At 48.9% G+C, this 17,077-nt stretch overlaps 1 pseudogene; it reads left to right on the top strand.

Moving 5' to 3' along the window:
• The first annotated feature begins 8,248 nt into the window (after positions 1–8,248).
• On the top strand, positions 8,249–9,775 carry LOC132229711 (mitochondrial import receptor subunit TOM40 homolog; annotated as a pseudogene).
• Positions 9,776–17,077: the final 7,302 nt, after the last annotated feature.

Genomic DNA, 17,077 nt, shown 5'->3' with positions numbered 1-17,077 from the left:
AACATAATATCACCTTTAACCTCCCTGTTATTTATAGTTACTATGAAATAATTTCCGTTTCCTGTGAGTGTTACTTTTAAAAATATATATATTTTATTGATTTTTTACAGAGAGGAAGGGAGAAAGATAGAGAGTTAAAACCATCAATGAGAGAGAAATATCGATCAGCTGCCTCCTGCACACCCCCCACTGGGGATGTGCCCACAACCAAGGTACATGCCCTTGACCGGAATCGAACCTGGGACCCTTCAGTCCACAGGCCGGCGCTCTATCCACCGAGCCAAATCAGCCAGGGCATGAATGTTACTTTTTAATAAAACTAAGAGTGTTTATTTTAAATAATATAGATATGGGAAGATGTAATAAGTGAAACATGTAGTAAGTAAAACATGTTATTTCTAAATTATACTATTTCCAAGCCACATGATAAGTTATAGTTGACCAAATCTTATAGTAAATTTGTTACTCAAGTCATAGGGTAATTAGAATTGCAAATCAAATCCTATCTCAAGATAACTATTTTCAATTGAACCATTATTGTTATGCATTTTGTTATGTTTTATAGAGAACATTCTTGGGCACTGAAAATTATTTAAAACTCACATAAAGAAAAACCCTTCCATTTGAAGATACATTCGTTTCAGGAATAAACTATATTTCTTAACCTAAAAAAGGTGTTAATGCTAGGCTTTTACATCACCTAATTTTTAAAAATTACAGGTGTATGATGAACCAGGAGGTCACAGTTCCATTCCCAGTCAGGGCACATGCCCAGGTTGTGGGTTTGCCTCCAGTGGGGGGTGTGCAGGAGGCAGCCAATTGATTATGTCCCTCTCTCATGGATGTTTCTATCACTCCATCCCTCTCCCTTTCTCTCTCTCTAAAAAAACATATATTTTAAAAATTACATGTGGATGTGTTTCATATCATGCTAGAGACACCAGCCTGACCAACTAGCACAAACCAATAGATACAAACTGTGTTCTTTTAATAAACAATTTTGTTTGGTTGCAGGCTCTTCCTTAGCCTGGGTCCTTTTAATAAACAATTGTGAAAAAATTTAAACAACAACAACAAAGTAGCAATCATTGAGAACCACAAGAATTCAAGATAATGCTGGCATGTCACCTGTTCAAAAGTGTCCTTTCCCTTTGCTGGAATTCAAAATATCTCTGTGACAATGTGCACAGCAGGATTGTAAGGTTGCCAAGACCAAGACTTCTTGCTGGAATATTGACTCAGAATCCTCAGTAAATGGATTTTAATTTATCATTACCAAGCTTAATAACATTTAATAATTTATTACATTGGTTACCATTAAAAGGCCAGATGAAAGTTTATGTAATGGGTCTTCAGATCCAAAAAAAGAACTTCTGTTCTCAATCATTTCAAGGTTCCTCAAGGTAACCCTTATGGCTGAGTTTGAAAATTAAGTCTGCCAGATTGAAGGTGGTTGACCAAAATAACCCCACCCTGCTTGGGTCACCACATGGGGAGCATGTTGTGAGGAGACAAAAAGTTGACCTCCTTAGAGCTGCACTGTATTCAGCTGTTTTTGACTCTTTACTTTTTGTACATCCTGCAATATATACTACCACTCAAAGAAGACTGGAGACTCATTCATGCAACCTGAAATATGTTAACTTATAAATTTGCGTTCCTTTTTTTCTAACAAACTGCAACATAGACATCCTATCTAATAAAAGAGAAACATGGTAATTAACCGTACTTCTGCCACCCTTCCCATTGACTAATCAGGGCAATATGCAAATTAACTGCCAGGCAAGATGGCGGCAGGCAGTCAGGCAGCTTGAAGTGAACATGAGGCTTGCTTGCTTCAGTGACGGAGGAAGCCAATGTTCCCCGCCTGCCGCTGCCGGCCTCTGAGCTTGCAGTTTGAAACATTGTTACAAATATAGAGGCTAAACAAAACCCCAGAAACCTGCTTTCAGCCAGCCGGGCTTCAGCCAGCAGGACCGCAACATTGTTTCAATTATAGAACAAACACAGATCCCTGCTTTCAGCCAGCCAGGATCTCAGAGCTGGAGTGAGCAGGATAGCAACAGTGTTTCGATTATAGAACCCAAACAAACCAGATACCTGCTTTCAGCAGCAGAGGCCTCAGAGCTGGAGCCAAGCCTCAGAGCTAAAGCTGGCCCAGAATAAAAAGAAAAAGAAAAAAAGGAGCGGTTGGGAGTTTCAGTCACCCGCCAGTCTGAAAACAGCCCTCAGCCCCTCACCCAGACTGGCCAGGCACCCCAGTGGGGACCCCCACCCTGAAGGGTGTGTGACCAGCTGCAAACAGCCATCAGCCCCTCACCCAGGCTGGCCAGGCACCCAAGCGGAACCCCCACCCTGATCCAGGACACCCTTCAGGGCAAACCAGCCGGCCCCCACCCATGCACCAGGCCTCTATCCTATATAGTAAAAGGGTAATATGCCTCCCAGCACCGGGATCAGCGTGACAGGGGGCAGCGCCCAAACCCCCTGATCTCCCTGCGGCTCTGTGTGTGACAGGGGGCGGGGCCCAAACCCCCTGATCTCCCTGCGGCTCTGTGTGTGACAGGGGGCGGGGCCACAACCTCCCTATCCGCCCTGCTCTGTTCGTGACAGGGGAAGGCGCCCCAACCCCCTGATCAGCCCTGCTCTGTGCCTGATAGGGGAAGCTCCCCAACCCCCTGATCACCCTGCAGCTCTGTGTGTGACAGGGTATGGTGGCCAAGCCCCTGATTGGCCCTGCTCTGTGTGTGACAGGGTGCGGTGCCCCAACCCCCCCCCCCATGGGCCCTGCTCTGTGTGTGATGGGGTAGAGCCATAACCTTCCCATCGGCCCTGCCCTAAGTGTGACAGTGGCGGCGCCCCAACCCCCTGATCGGCCCTGCTCTGTGGGTGATAGAGGGCGGCGCCCCAACCCCCCCCCCCCCCACGGGCCCTGCTCTGTGTGTGAGGGGGTAGGGCCATAACCTCTTCATCGGCCCTGCCCTAAGTGTGACAGGGTGCGGCGCCCCAACCCCCTGATCCGCCCTGCTCTGTGTGTGACAGGGGGTGGTGCCCCAACTCCCCTATCGGCCCTACTGTGCATGACAGGGGGGAGCTCCTTAACCCCCGATCGACCCTGCTCTGTGAGTGACAAGGTACGGAGCCCCAACCCCCCTGATGGGCGCTGTTCTGTGAGTGATGAGGGCAGCGCCCCATCCCCCTGATTGGCCCTGCTTTGTGTATGACAGAGGGTGGCGCCGCAACCTCCCCATCGACCCTGCCTTGAGTGTGACAGGGGGCGGTGCCCTAACCCCCCAATCGGCCCTACCCTGAGAGTGACTGAGGGTGGCATCGCAACCACCCAATCCGCCCTGCTCTGTGCATGACAGGGGGCTGTGCCCCAACTCCCCAATCAGCCCTGCTCTGAGCCCGACCAGGGGCTGCACCTAGGGATTGGGCCTGCCCTCAGCCACCCGGGAGCAGGCCTAAGCCAGCAGGTCATTATCTCCTGAGGGGTCCCAGACTGCAAGAGGGCACAGGCCGGGCTGAGGGATCCTCCCCCCCCCCCCCAGTGCACAAATTTTTGTGCACCGGGCCTCTAGTTTATTATGACCAAGTATGGTATATTGTGCATTACTGTATGTGCTGTATTTTTCTCTTTTATTTTTAGAGAGTGGAAGAGAAAGGGAGAGACAAAGAGAAACATCAATGTGAGAGAGTCACATCAATTGGTTGCCTCCTGCATGCACCCCGACCAGGGCCAGAGAACCTGCAACCAAGGTACGTGCCCTTGACTGGAATTGAACCCAGGACACTTCAGTCCACAGCTAGGGCTGAATTTGCATTCTTAAACAGAGTTTCATCTTGGCCATTTATTTCTCACTTGAGACACTGCTCTACAGACTTTTAATTGTTTGAGTCTTAAAGAAGAATTTGTATTCATGTATCGTATGCAATAAAAAGCAAGCAAGCTGGTTTTAAACTCTGTTTTACCAGATTGTCCATCCACTGGAAAAAAAATTGTTTGTCTCAGAAAACTTTGAGTATCAACCTAAGGACATTTAAGAGTTTGTTTTAAACCAGTGCTTCTCAAATTATAGTGTTCAAATGAAGTACTTTGGAGATCTTGCTAAGAGCAGATTCTGAAACAGTGGGTCTAAGGTGGGCCTGAGAGTCTGCCTTGCTCACCAGCTCCCAGGGCTGCTGGGCCACAGGGTATAAGGTGGGCAACAAGGTTTTAAGAGAGCTGCTGCTCCGTGCCATTTCCCTGCAATCCAGGACGTCATTTCTCCTGCCTTCCCTCACAGCCTCGTGCATTTATCATTATAGGGGCTCCATGTCCCCAGAGAATCAGAATACATGTGGTGGAAAATTGGCTGAGTTGAATCAAAATGCATTGGTTTGGTCTCCGTCGACACGTTGCCTGTATCTGTAACTGTATTTCAGTTCCAATAAATGCACGCACATGGGTCTGAGGTAAACATATTGGTTTAAATGAAAATTCACTGGTTGGCAAACAAAAATAGGATTGCAGTGAAAACACATTGCATTCAGTATTTTGCATAATTCCCGCAAACAGATGCTAGGAAACCGATGTTTTGGTTTCAGTGGCAGTTCATTGAATTCATGGGCCTTCTATTTGTTTCACTGAATATGTATGAGCTTTGATGAAAATGCATTGCTTGGAAGAAATCAGTCAGGCTCTTCCTATACAGGCTGGTCGTAATGTCCTTCCTACTTTTGGAGCCACACCATCGTGGCTCTTGTTTGTGAATACATATTATTTGTAATGTTCCACATTGCTTAGGTGGCGGTGGGTAAAGCAATTTCATCTGTTCCTTGAGTTTGTAATGTAGTGGAATCATTGAACACTACAGAATATAAATGTGACTAAAATCTATGTTAGAATAACTATAAGATGTTTTTTAAATCTCAAAATATTGTTTTTTTTCTGAACCGATTTTTATACAGAAAAATACATTCCAAAATGTTGGGCTAAATCTAGAATCGATTTTGAAATCACAATACTATACACTAAATACAAATATTGGCAATATTTGATAAAATACATGGTGTAGTTACAGTAAAGCTACACTGGAAACCAATTGAACTGAGGACAGGATTAGAATTTGTATCAAATCAATGCCCTGAAATGAGCCTACACCACTCTGTATACTTACTACACAGAGTGCTCGTAAGTATATTGCTAATTCCTCCTGCTACCGAAAGATATGATGGTGGCAGAGGGGAAAGAGCAAGGACATTTTCTTTATATTGTGACAATGTTCTAATATGGTGCTTTAGATACTCAAATGGATCAGATATATACCCACCTGACGTTTTTATTATAACCACCTGACGTTTGTAGGCAAATTAGCTATCATTTCACGCTGAAGTTGCTAGAGGGCCAGACCATTATAAATAGGGAAGCAGGTTGTTTGCCATGACAGTAGAAGTGATTTTTTCCCCCCTGAAGATATGGGTAAACAATGCGATATAACAGCCTTTGAACGTGGGATATATATTATGATGAGTGGCCAGATTATTATAACCACCCCATCAGTACTTCGTTGGGCCACCTTTTGCCTTCAATACTGCAGCGATTCTTCTTGGCATTGACTCCACGAGATGTTGAAAGGTGATGCCAGGAATCTGACACCATGCCTGATGAATAGCACTGTCCAGTTCTGTGAGATTTGATGGTTATGGAACCAGCTGCCTGATGGCTCTTTTAACTTCGTCCCACAAATGCTCAATTGGATTGAGATCTGGTGATTGTGGGGGCCACCTAAGCAAGGTAAAGTCTCCCTCATGTTCTTGAAACCACTCCTGCACAATACGAGCACTGTGGCATGGCACATTGTCTTGTTGGAAGAAGCCATCTCCATTGGGATACGCCATCAACATGATAGGATGAACCTGATCAGCAACGATACTTAGGTATGTTGTGCTATTCAGACGTTGTTCCACATGAATTAAAGGTCCAAATCATGCCAGGAAAACATGCCCCAAACCATAACACTGCCCCCACCAGTTTGAAGGGTTGTACTCATGCATGTGGGGTACATGCTTTCATGCTGTTTCCGCCAAATTCTCACTCTGCCATCTGCATGATGCAACTGGAAATGTGATTCATCGGACCACATGACTTTTTTCCAATGCTCGACTGTCCAATCCTTGTGTTCCTATGCAAATTGGAGACGTTTTGTCTTGGTAACTGCAGACAGCAAAGGTGTTAGAAGAGGCCCTCGGCTTCCATATCTCATAGGATATTAGCAGTGTACGGCTAATTTGCCTACAAACGTCAGGTGATCATAATAATCTGGCCACTCAGTGTATATAGCACATGCTCAGCCAGTTTCCTGGTGTGAAAATTTATTCTTGATTCAGTATAAGAATTTAAAGGGTCAGGGAGTACAAGCTACATAGATATAGCTAGTTGGACATATTTATTTTATTCACCAAGTCTAGCTTGATTAGAAACTCTCAAGCCTAAACATGCTTCAGTCAGAAATGAGCTGAATAGTACTTCTGGTCCTTAGGAATGTGGGTGTCATTTTGTTGGGCAAGTTATAAAATCCAAGTCCAGGTCAAAACTGCTGACTCCATGACTGCCTGACTTCCAATCTACCTTGTCCTTGCAATTCTGTGGCCAGAGCAGAGTCTCCCTTAATGACCCAGAATAGCTTAAACAAATAAAGAATGCATTACTTTTTCTCTTCCAGCCCTGATATATTATCTTGAGGAGATGCATTCTGAAGTATAGTATTCCTCCCCTTATCAGCGGTTTCACTTTCTGCAGTTTCAATTATCTGTGGTCAACCATGGTCTGAAATATTAAATGGAAAATTGCAGAAATAAGCAATTCATAAGTTTTAAATTGTGTTATGTTCTGAATGATGTGATGAACTTTTGTCCCACCCTACCTGGAATGTGAGTCACCCTTTGTCCAGCAAATCCACGCTGTATTCTCTCACCACCTGCTAGTCACTTAGTAACCTCTATTTCAGTTACCAGGTCCACTGTCTCAGTATCGCAGTGCTTGTGTTCCAGTCACACTTATTTTACTTAATAATGGCCCCAAAGCACAGGACTAGTGATGCTGGCAATTCGGATATGCCAAAGAGAAGCCATACAGTCCTTCCCTTAAGTGAAAAGGTGAGTACAGTACAAGAGATCACATTCACAGAACTTTTATCACAGTATATTGTTATACTTGTTCTATTTTATTATTAGTTATTGTTGTTAATCTCTTACTGTGCTTAACTTATAAATTAAACTTTATCATACTGGTATGTGCAGTCTCGATCCCCAGTGTGGGGTGTGCAGGAGGCAGCTGATCACTTATCCTCTCTCATTGGTGTTTCTCTCTCTCTCTCCCTCCTCTTTCCTCTCTGAAATCAATAAAAAATCTGTATTTTAAATAAATAAATAAATAAACAAATGGCTTAGAAGAAAATGTGCCCTTCTCTACTCCTTTTCCTCCTTCTCCTACTCCTCCTCCTCCTCCTCGTCCTCCTCCTCCTTTTCTTATTCTTCTTTATCTCTCTTTCTCTCATCATATCATATCATCTATCATCTGTATCTATTCTATATCATCTATCTATCTATCAAGATACAAACAAAAGTGTCAAAATAATAACAATTCTTAAATCTAGGTGAGGAATATTAGTGTGTTTGTGTACTATTCTTCTAGATTTTCTGGTTGCTTTGGTTTACTTCTTTTAAAAGTTAGGGGGGCCCTAGCTGGTTTGGCTCAGTGGATAGAGCATGGGCCTGCAGACCAAAGAGTCCCAGGTTAAATTCTGGTCAAGGGCACAGAGCTTGGTTGCAGGCCCCTCCTTGCCTGGGCCCTGGTCAGGGCTCATGCAGGAGGCAACCAATTGATGTGTTCCTCTCACATCAATGTTTCTGTCTTTCCTTCTCTCATCCACTCTCCCTAAAAATCAATGGAAAGATATCTCCGAGTGAGGATTAACAACAACAACAAAAAAGTAAATAAATAAACATTCTCATTAAAAAATAAATAGTCCTAACCGGTTTGGCTCAGTGGATAGAGCATTGGCCTTTGGACTGAAGGGTCCCAGGTTCAATTCCAGTCAAAGGCATGTACCTTGGTTGCGGGCACATCCCTAGTGGGGGGTGTGCAGGAGGCAGCTGATCGATGTTTCTAACTCTCTATCCCTCTCCCTTCCTCTCTGTAAAAAAAAAAAATCAATAAAAAATTTTTTTTTAAAAATTAAATAAATAAATAAATGGAGGGAAAGACATGGTCTTGATTGGGTGTGAGGAAAAAGAAGAAAGGGCTGAGTCTGTCTTGTTTTCTGGTATATCACAAGTGCCCAACACACATCCGTGCTAGTAAATAATTTTTAAACTTACGTTCCTTTATTTGTCAGAAAGAAAGAAGAGGCGGGGGCAGTGGGTTCGCTTGCTCGTGGCCACTGGGTGGGAGCGGAGCCCAGGCGGGAAGTGCGGGCCGCCAGCTCGCCGCCCGCAGGGCCGCCCGTGCCTGCCCTCATGGGACTGCGGCCGCCTCACGCGCGGGGGGCCCGGCGCGTGTCGAGGTTCAGAACGGACCCCCGGGGCTGCAGGGGCCAGCGCGGCCGCAGGGACACAGGGACTGACCATGATGGGGCCTGCGGCTGCCTTCCCCACCCGGATGCCCGCGGGCGCCACTGCAAGTGCCAGGAGCTGTTTCCCATCCAGGTGGAGGTGTCAAGCTCACAGTCAACAAAGGGCTGAGTAACCTTTTCCAGGTGAACCACACAGTAGCCCGCAGCACAATCAGGGAGTGCACCTACCATTTCGGGGTCACGTACGTGGGGACAAAGCAGCTGAGTCCCACAGAGACATTCCCTGTGTTGGTGGGTGACATGGACAGCAGTGGCAGCCTCAATGCCCAGGTCATTCACTAGCCGGGCGGGCCTCAGGTCCAAGATGGCCATCCAGACCCAGCAGTCAAAGGTTGTGAACTGGCAGGTGGACGGGACGAACCGGGGTTCTGACTTCACAGCAGCCGTCACCCTCGGGAACCCAGGCGTCCTGGTGGGTTCAGGCATCCTCGAGGCCCACTACCTCCAGAGCATCACGCCGTGTCTGGCACTGGGCGGAGAGCTGGTCTACCACCGGCGGCCTGGGAGAGGGTACTGTCATGTCTCCAGCAAGTACACGTTGAACAACTGGTTGGCGACAGTAACGTCGGGCCAGGCGGGCATGCACGCCACATGCTACCACAAAGCCAGTGGCCAGCTGCAGGCAGGCGTGGAGTCCGAGGCCAGCACAAGGATGCAAGACATGAGTGTCTCCTTCGGGTACCAGCTGGACTTGCCCAAGGCCAACCTGCCCTTTAAAGGCTCCGTGGACAACACCTGGATCATGGGTGCCACGCTGGAGAAGCAGCTCCCACCCCTGCCCCTGACGCTGGCCCCCAGGGCCTTCCCGAATCACGGAAAGAACAAGTTCCAGTGTGGCTTTGGCCTCACCATCGGCTGAGCCCCTCCTGGCTCCTGCCTCCCACTCCCTCCCTCCTTGAGATTCCCCCTGCTGCTCCCCCTCCCCCAACGAGCAGAGGGGAGACCTAAGCCTCCCTCCCTCTCCCCTCCCTCCCTCCTTGGTGGTCAGGGGGCAGCAGAAAGGAGGGGGCCATCACCCCAGCAGCTGAGGGGGGACTTCTAGAGCCACCAGCGTTTCGGGATTCGAAGCACCGAGGGCTGTGTGCCCCATGGACCTGGGGCCCAGAGGGGTTCTGGAATTGAGGGGCATGCCAGATTCTGAGCACCAGGGGCAGAGGCTGCCAGACAACCTCAGGGAGGTGTTGGGGCATCACCACCACCACCCCAAAGATCTTGCCCACCCCCCCCACCCCCCACCCCCCTCCCACCCCGCCAAGGGCGCAGCAAGAAAAGGAGCTTCCCCATCCCAGGTCTGCCCCCACCCACTTTCCCATCCACTCCTTGGTATAAATCATGTTTATAACTTATGGAAGAACCAGGATATTTTACAGAAAAACAAACAAACAATATACATGAAAAAAAAAAAAAAGAAAAGAAAGAGTAATCAAGAATTCCTAAAATTGTAATTTAACTTGTGAAATGTCATTTGTACCAGAAATTAGTTAAAAGAAAGAATAAACAAACTTATGGAAGGAGAAAATCTTGCCTTGATGTTTTCAGTCACCACAACCAATTATCCATGAATATACTTTTCACCCTAGTAGAATGTGTCATCCTTGTCCCCCAAGATCCGCATACATAGAATTCTGCTCTATTATTAAAGAAGCAAATGTAGCCTATTGCAAAACCAGGAGAGAACACAGCCTCAAATGCCAGAGATGTTGAACAATTAAAGAGCTTTAACTGCTTGGCAGACTCTTTATATTACTTACACAGAAAACTACAAAAGATAACAGGCCTTCAAGTTTTTGAGAAGTAACATATTTTGGGGAAGAGTAATGCTTGTTTACTCCATCCTTTACACACCATTTTTCTTTCCCAGACACTTCCCAGTGTTAATTCAGAGACTGGTGGTGATACAAATGTGGCACAGTCACGTTTTTCCACCAAATATTGTGACATAGACATAAGAACATCTATAGATGAGAGACCCAAGAAGTAGAACAAAATTAATTTCAAGGCTTCCAAGCAAAGCCTGAGATTAGGGGCCATTCTAACACCAAAGACTGACCTTGGTTTGCTGAAAGGAAAACATATAATCAATTTTTATAGATACACTAGGGGCCCAGTGCACAAATTCATGCACCTTGAAAGGAACTATGGGCCTCAAGGTTGCGGAGGGCACAGGGGCGGGTCTTGAGCCATCCTCCACTTCCCTGCCTGGCCCCTCCTGCCGTGGCCCCCGACCTCTTGTCTGACTGCAGCCCTGCTCCTGCTGCTGCCTCTGCTCACACCTGCTGACAGCATGGAATGATTAGGGCCGGCACCAGCAGTGGGTGCAAGTGGTAGCTGCTTCCCTGATCACCCCTCAGAAAAAGTGGGAGGTGGAGAAGCCCTCAGGGGTGATTGGGGCTGGCAGCCACCGCTTGCACCTGCTGCTGGTGCTGATCAATTGGGACCAGCACTGGGTGCCAGCCTCAGGTACAAGTGGCAGCTCTAGTGCCAGCTGTGGGTGCAAGTGGGGCCGTTGCCATTGTGGGTGCAAGAGGTGGCTGCTGGCCCTGATTGCCCCTCAGGAGCAGGACGAGCTGGATAAGCCCTGAGGGATGATTGGGGATGGCAGCCGCCACTTGCATCCACTGATGGCACTGAGGAATTGGGGCTGGGGGCTGGCCCCCAGCAAGCGGGGCCAGTGCTGGCAGCAGGTGCAAGTGCTATGCAGGACCACGGCGTGCAGGAGCAAAGAATTTTCAATAACCACCAGAGGCTTGCCCCGATGACAGCGACCGGCACCCTGCCTTGGTCTGGTGCCCCTGCTCACCTGCTCCACCATCCCACCGCAGCCGATGCTTACCATGTTCCGCATGTGCCCCCTGGTGGTCAGTGCACATATAGCTACTGGTTGTTCTGTTGTTTAGTTGTTCAGTTGTTCCTCCATTAGGTTTATTTGCATATTAGGGTTTTATATATACAGATATATATGTATATATACATATATATGTACATACTAGAGGCCCAATGCACAAAATTCATGCAAGAGTAAGCCTTCCTTCCCCCTGTTGCCGGCACCGGCTTCCCTTTGGCATCTGGGACCTGGGCTTCCCTCTGGCTGCCAGCAGGCACTAGAACCCAGGCTTCCCTCACAGCCCTGGCTTAGTCCAGAAGGTCATCTGGAAGGACATCTGGTCTAATTAGCATATTATGCTTTTATTATTATAGATATGGCTAGATATTGATATATAACACTATCCTATCTAATAAAAGAGAAACATGGTAATTAGTGTACGACCGCTACCCTTCCCATTGGCTAATCAGGGCGATATGCAAATTAACTGCCAGCCAAGATGGCGGCCGGCAGCCAGGCAGCTTGAAACTAACATGAGGCTTGCTTGCTTCAGTGACGGAGGAAACCAACGTTCCCCACCTGCCTTGCCGGCCGCTGAGCCTGCAGTTTGAAACATTGTAACAAATAAAGAAGCTAAACAAAACCCCAGAAACCTGCTTTCAGCAAGCCGGCATCTCAGAGCTGGAGTTATACATTGTTTCAATTATAGAACCCAAACAAACCAGATACCTGCTTTCAGCAGCAGAGGCCTCAGAGCTGGAGCCAGAGCTAAAGCTGGCCCAGAATAAAAAAAAGAAAAAAGAAAAAAAGGAGCAGTTGGGAGCTTCAGCCCTCAGCCCCTCACCCAGACTGGCCAGGCACCCCAGTGGGGACCACCACCCTGAAGGGTGTGTGACCAGCTGCAAACAGCCATCATCCCCTCACCCAGGCTGGCCAGGCACCCCAGTGGGGACCCCCACCCTGATCCAGGACACCCTTTAGGGCAAACCAGCCAGCCCCACCCATGCACCAGGCCTCTATCCTATATAGTACAAGGGTAATATGCCTCCCAGCACCGGGATCAGCGTGACAGGGGGCAGCGCTCAAACCCCCTGATTGCCCTGGGGCTCTGTGTGTGACAGGGGGCGGGGCCACAACCTCCGTATCCGCCCTACTCTGTTCATGACAGGGGAAGGCGCCCCAACCTCCTGATCAGCCCTGCTCTGTGCCTGATAGTGGGGAGCTCCCCAATCCCCTGATTGCCCGGCGGCTCTGTGTGTCACAGGGTGTGGCGCCCCAACCCCCTGATCGGCCCTGCTCTGTGGTTGATAGAGGGCGGCGCCCCCCCCCCCCCCACGGGCCCTGCTCTGTGTGTGATGGGGTAGAGCCATAACCTCCCCATTGGTCCTGCCCTAAGTATGACAGTGGCGGCGCCCCAACCCCCTGATCTGCCCTGCTCTGTGTGTGACAGGGGGCGGTGCCCCAACTCCCCTATCAGCCCTACTCTCTGAGTGACAGGGGGGAGCTCCTCAACCCGCTGATGGGCCCTGCTCTGTGCGTGAGAGGGGGGAGCTCCCCAACCCCCTAATGGGCCCTGCTCTGTGTGTGACAGGGGGGAGCTCCCCAACCCCCCTGATAGGCCCTGCTCTGTGCGTGACAGGGGGTGGCACCGCAACCTCCCCATCGACCCTGCCTTGAGTGTGACAGGGGGCGGTGTCCCAACCCCCCAATCAGCCCTACCCTGAGCGTGACTGAGGGTGGCATTGCAACCTCCCGATCCGCCCTGCTCTGTGCATGACAGGGAGCGGCGCCCCAACTCCCCAATCGACCCTGCTCTGAGCCCGACCAGGGGCTGCACCTAGGGATTAGGCCTGCCCTTTGCCACCCAGGAGCAGGCCTAAGCCAGGAGGGCATTATCTCCCGAGGGGTCACAGACTGCGAGAGGGCACAGGCCAGGCTGAGGGACCCCCCTTCCCCCCAAGTGCACAAATTTTTGTGCACCGGGCCTCTAGTCTATATATATAAAGCCCTAAGCGACCAATTGACCTCTCAACCTTTTGACCAGTCGCTATGACACGCACTGACCACCAGGGGCCAGATGCTCAGTGCAGGAGCTGCCCCCTGGTGGTCAGTGTGCTTCCACAGTGGGAGCACTGCTCAGCTGACCAACAAGTGCCAGAAGCCAGACTGGCAAGCACAGCTGTGGTGGCATGAGCCTCTCCCGCCTCCATGGCAGTGTACGGAGCAGCAGAGGCAGGTGCCAAGGGGCTGGTATGAGCAGGAGTTGTGCAGCACCTGGCCCAGGCTCAGGCTCCTCCCCAGCCGCCTGCCACTTCACTCACTACTACATCCCTTGGGAATCAGGCCGAAACTGGCAGTCCAACATCCCCTGAGGGGTCCTGGATTGCAAGAGGGTGCAGACCAGGCTGAGGGACCCCACCAGTGCACAAATCCATGCATCAGTCCTCTAATCTGTGCACCAGGACTCTAATAAATTGATACATAATGCTATATGTGTATATATAAAAATACTATAGATAGATAGATAGATAGATAGATAGATAGATAGATAGATAGATAAATGAGGGGCCCATTTCTGTCCAGGGTGCCTAATTCCCATGTTTGAATGTGTATTTTTCATTTGTAAATGTACTGGTATATGTATCAGAATGCAGGCATAATATATATATATATATATATATACATATATATATATATATATATATATATATATATATATAGCATTGCTATTATTATTTCTACTTTTGGAGCAAAATGTCAGTCCCACCATTTGATCCATTTGCCTCCTGGTCAACCTTCCACATTTGGAATGAACCCCCCCATGACTTACCTGAGGATGCCAAGAACAGGGCTCTGCTCTGGTTCAGACCAGCACATGCTCCAAGGACTCCAACTCTGCCATTTTCCCTTTCCCTCTCAGTGGCGGCAGCAGCACACTAACTGCCTCATGTCCGCCTCTCTGGTAGTCTACAGCTTGCCATTTCAGTCCCATTTCCACTTGCCTTACCTTCAGAGTTTAAGGTTCATCTCTAAACTAAAGGCCCGGTGCACGAATTCGTGCATGGGTGGGGTTCGGCTGGACAGCCCTGATGGGGGCCAATTGGGGCTGAGCCAGCGGAGAAGAGGGAATGTAAGAGTTTGGCTGGCCAGCCCCACCCTTGATTGGGACTGGGCCAGTCATTTGGAGGCAGGCCGCCGGAGGTTGGCTGGCCGTGGGGGGTCCACGGGAGGTTGGCCGGCTGGCTCTGCCCCCGATTGAGGTGGGGGAGGTGATTGGGGCTGGGCCGGCCAGGAGGAAGGGCCGTGGGAGGTCGGGGGAGCGGGGGTGATCTGGCCAGTTGGTCACCGCAGTGCACATCATAGCGACTGGTCGTTCCGTCGTTCTGGTCGCTTGGCTTTTATATATCTAGATTGTGGAATGAGAGGTTTCATCTTGTGTTAGGGAATTTCAGGCATCAACAAGCAGGTGGGGTATGAGGCCAGCCACACCCAGTCCTGTAGGGACTCACACATCCGTTCCACTCAGCCACTGCCCCTTGGTGAAGACCTTCCTCTTGCTGACCTGATTCACTGGGCACACCTCTCAAGCTCCCCAAGCCTTCCTCTTGGAGAAAAGAAAATAAGTTCAACTGATTTGAGCATTTCTGTCCAGGGTGCCTAATTCCCATGTTTGAATGTGTATTTTTCATTTGTAAATGTACCGGTATATGTGTCAGAATGCAGGCATAGCGTAAAGGAAAAGTTAGTGATGCTGAAGACAAATATTTTACTTTGCCCACTGAGTTTTTATTTTCTCTCTGTTCTTTCAAACCCTTCCCAGATCTCATCTCAGCTAAGAAATACTTGCTCTAGTCAGTCATGTGAAGGGTGTGTGAGTCAACTTGAAACCGGACTGCAACTTCTTGCTCCCAGTGGTCACAATGAAAACATAACTCAGATTTCTCCAGGCCTTTTCCTCCACTAGAGGTATTTTCCCTCTCCTCTCCATTTTATTCCCTCTAGGAACTTTTAGCTAACAAAGCAGTTTCAGGTGTAAAATCTCAAAGTTAAATGTTTTCTTTTTTATTGATATAAGTGACATGTAACATTGAATAAGTTTGAGGTGTACAATGTGTTGGTTTGATACATTTATATATTGCAATCTGATTTTTGCATAAATTTTTTTCTACAGAAAATACACGTATATACTATAACATTCAAAAGATACGAAATGATAAGTTGCAAAAATGGTCTCTGTTCCTCACTTTTCTCTCAGCCATCCAGGTCTTTGCAAAGACAATATTGTTATTAGGTACTTGTATATTTCTAGATATTCCAAGATTTTCCAAACAAAGACATATATATTAGTTGTGCCCTCTAGCCACCACATAAATATGAGCAGACCATGGTGAAGACTGCAAGTTGCCTGTCCCAGCAGCCAATCTCCCACTCTTCTTAAAACAGCATCCCAAACTTTTAGGGGCTGCTCATTGCTGTTTAGGTGCTGCCTGTGACTGGCCTTGGGCAATGTGTTTGGAGACACAAAGCAATCCACAGTTTGTGCCTGCTTCTGCTTGGCCTGGGTGTGTGTGGGAAGGACCAAGTTGTGCACCAAAACTGGCTTTTACCAGCACCAGGCCTGGGGGCAGGTCAGCAAAAAGTCTAAGGCACCCCAAGATCTGCCTCCACCTGCCAGCTGCCTGCGAGGTCAGTCACTGAAAGAGCCTCCGGTGGTACTCGAGCTACATGAGGTAGGTTCTCAGTGAGTCATAAGGTAGGGGCGAGTGGTGGTATACCAAATCCAGCTGCCACCGCTGGGTGCTTGCACACCTTTGTGTGCGGCAGGATCTCAGGGAGTCATCAGGATGAGACCAGCAGTTTATATCAGGCCCAAGTAGACCAAGATTCGGTTGTGTGAAAGGAGGCCTCTGTATCCGCTGGGCATGCAAGGGAAAAATGTCCCCTGTCCTCCAGCCACACAACTCATTCTGCCCCACACTCTGTCAGGGGCCCAAGCCCAGCAGGGCAGGGCTGCTGGGAGTTAGGAGGGTGGGATCTCCCGAGAGGGGGAAGTGCCAGTCAGGCTTTGGGGAATGAGCCACACCATTCAGTCTGTCCCAGAATCTTCTCAGACCTCAGCAGGGTGGAGCCACCAAGAGTATGGAGGGTGGGGGTTGCTGGGATCCCAGAGTGGAGCTAGAGGATCTCCTATGAAGGAGAGGTGCCAGTCAGCTTCATGAGAAATTGCGGGGAAAGGCCCCCACCCCAAACCACACAACTCAGTTACTGACACTGCCTGAATCTGCTCGGACATCTACACCTCGGCCCAGCAGCTGACTCCTCAGCTAGGTGCCTGCTCTGCAGGGTGGCGTGAGAGGGAGGACAGAGGGTGGGGCTATTGCATTCCCCCAGGCTGATGCCCTATAGATGGGCATGTGCCACCCAAGAAAGATGGTATCTGTGGTGTGGGAGAATGACTCAGCACAGGAATACTGGTGGCTGCCCCTTCAGCTCTGTCCCCAGAGCCTCTTCTCATGTGACTCTCTCCCTCCGCTAGAGCCCAGGGTGAGTGGCTGTGAACGAGATTTGTGTATTGGCACTTTAAGAAGGTGCCCGTGTCTCCAGCAGACTCCTGTCTCTCCCTGGTGGACAGGATACC

This window comes from Myotis daubentonii, chromosome 3 (genome assembly GCF_963259705.1).
Source record: "Myotis daubentonii chromosome 3, mMyoDau2.1, whole genome shotgun sequence".
Taxonomy (NCBI): Eukaryota; Metazoa; Chordata; class Mammalia; order Chiroptera; family Vespertilionidae; genus Myotis; species Myotis daubentonii.
Note: the sequence above shows the minus strand (reverse complement) of the source record. Positions and strands in the feature narration are given on the sequence as shown.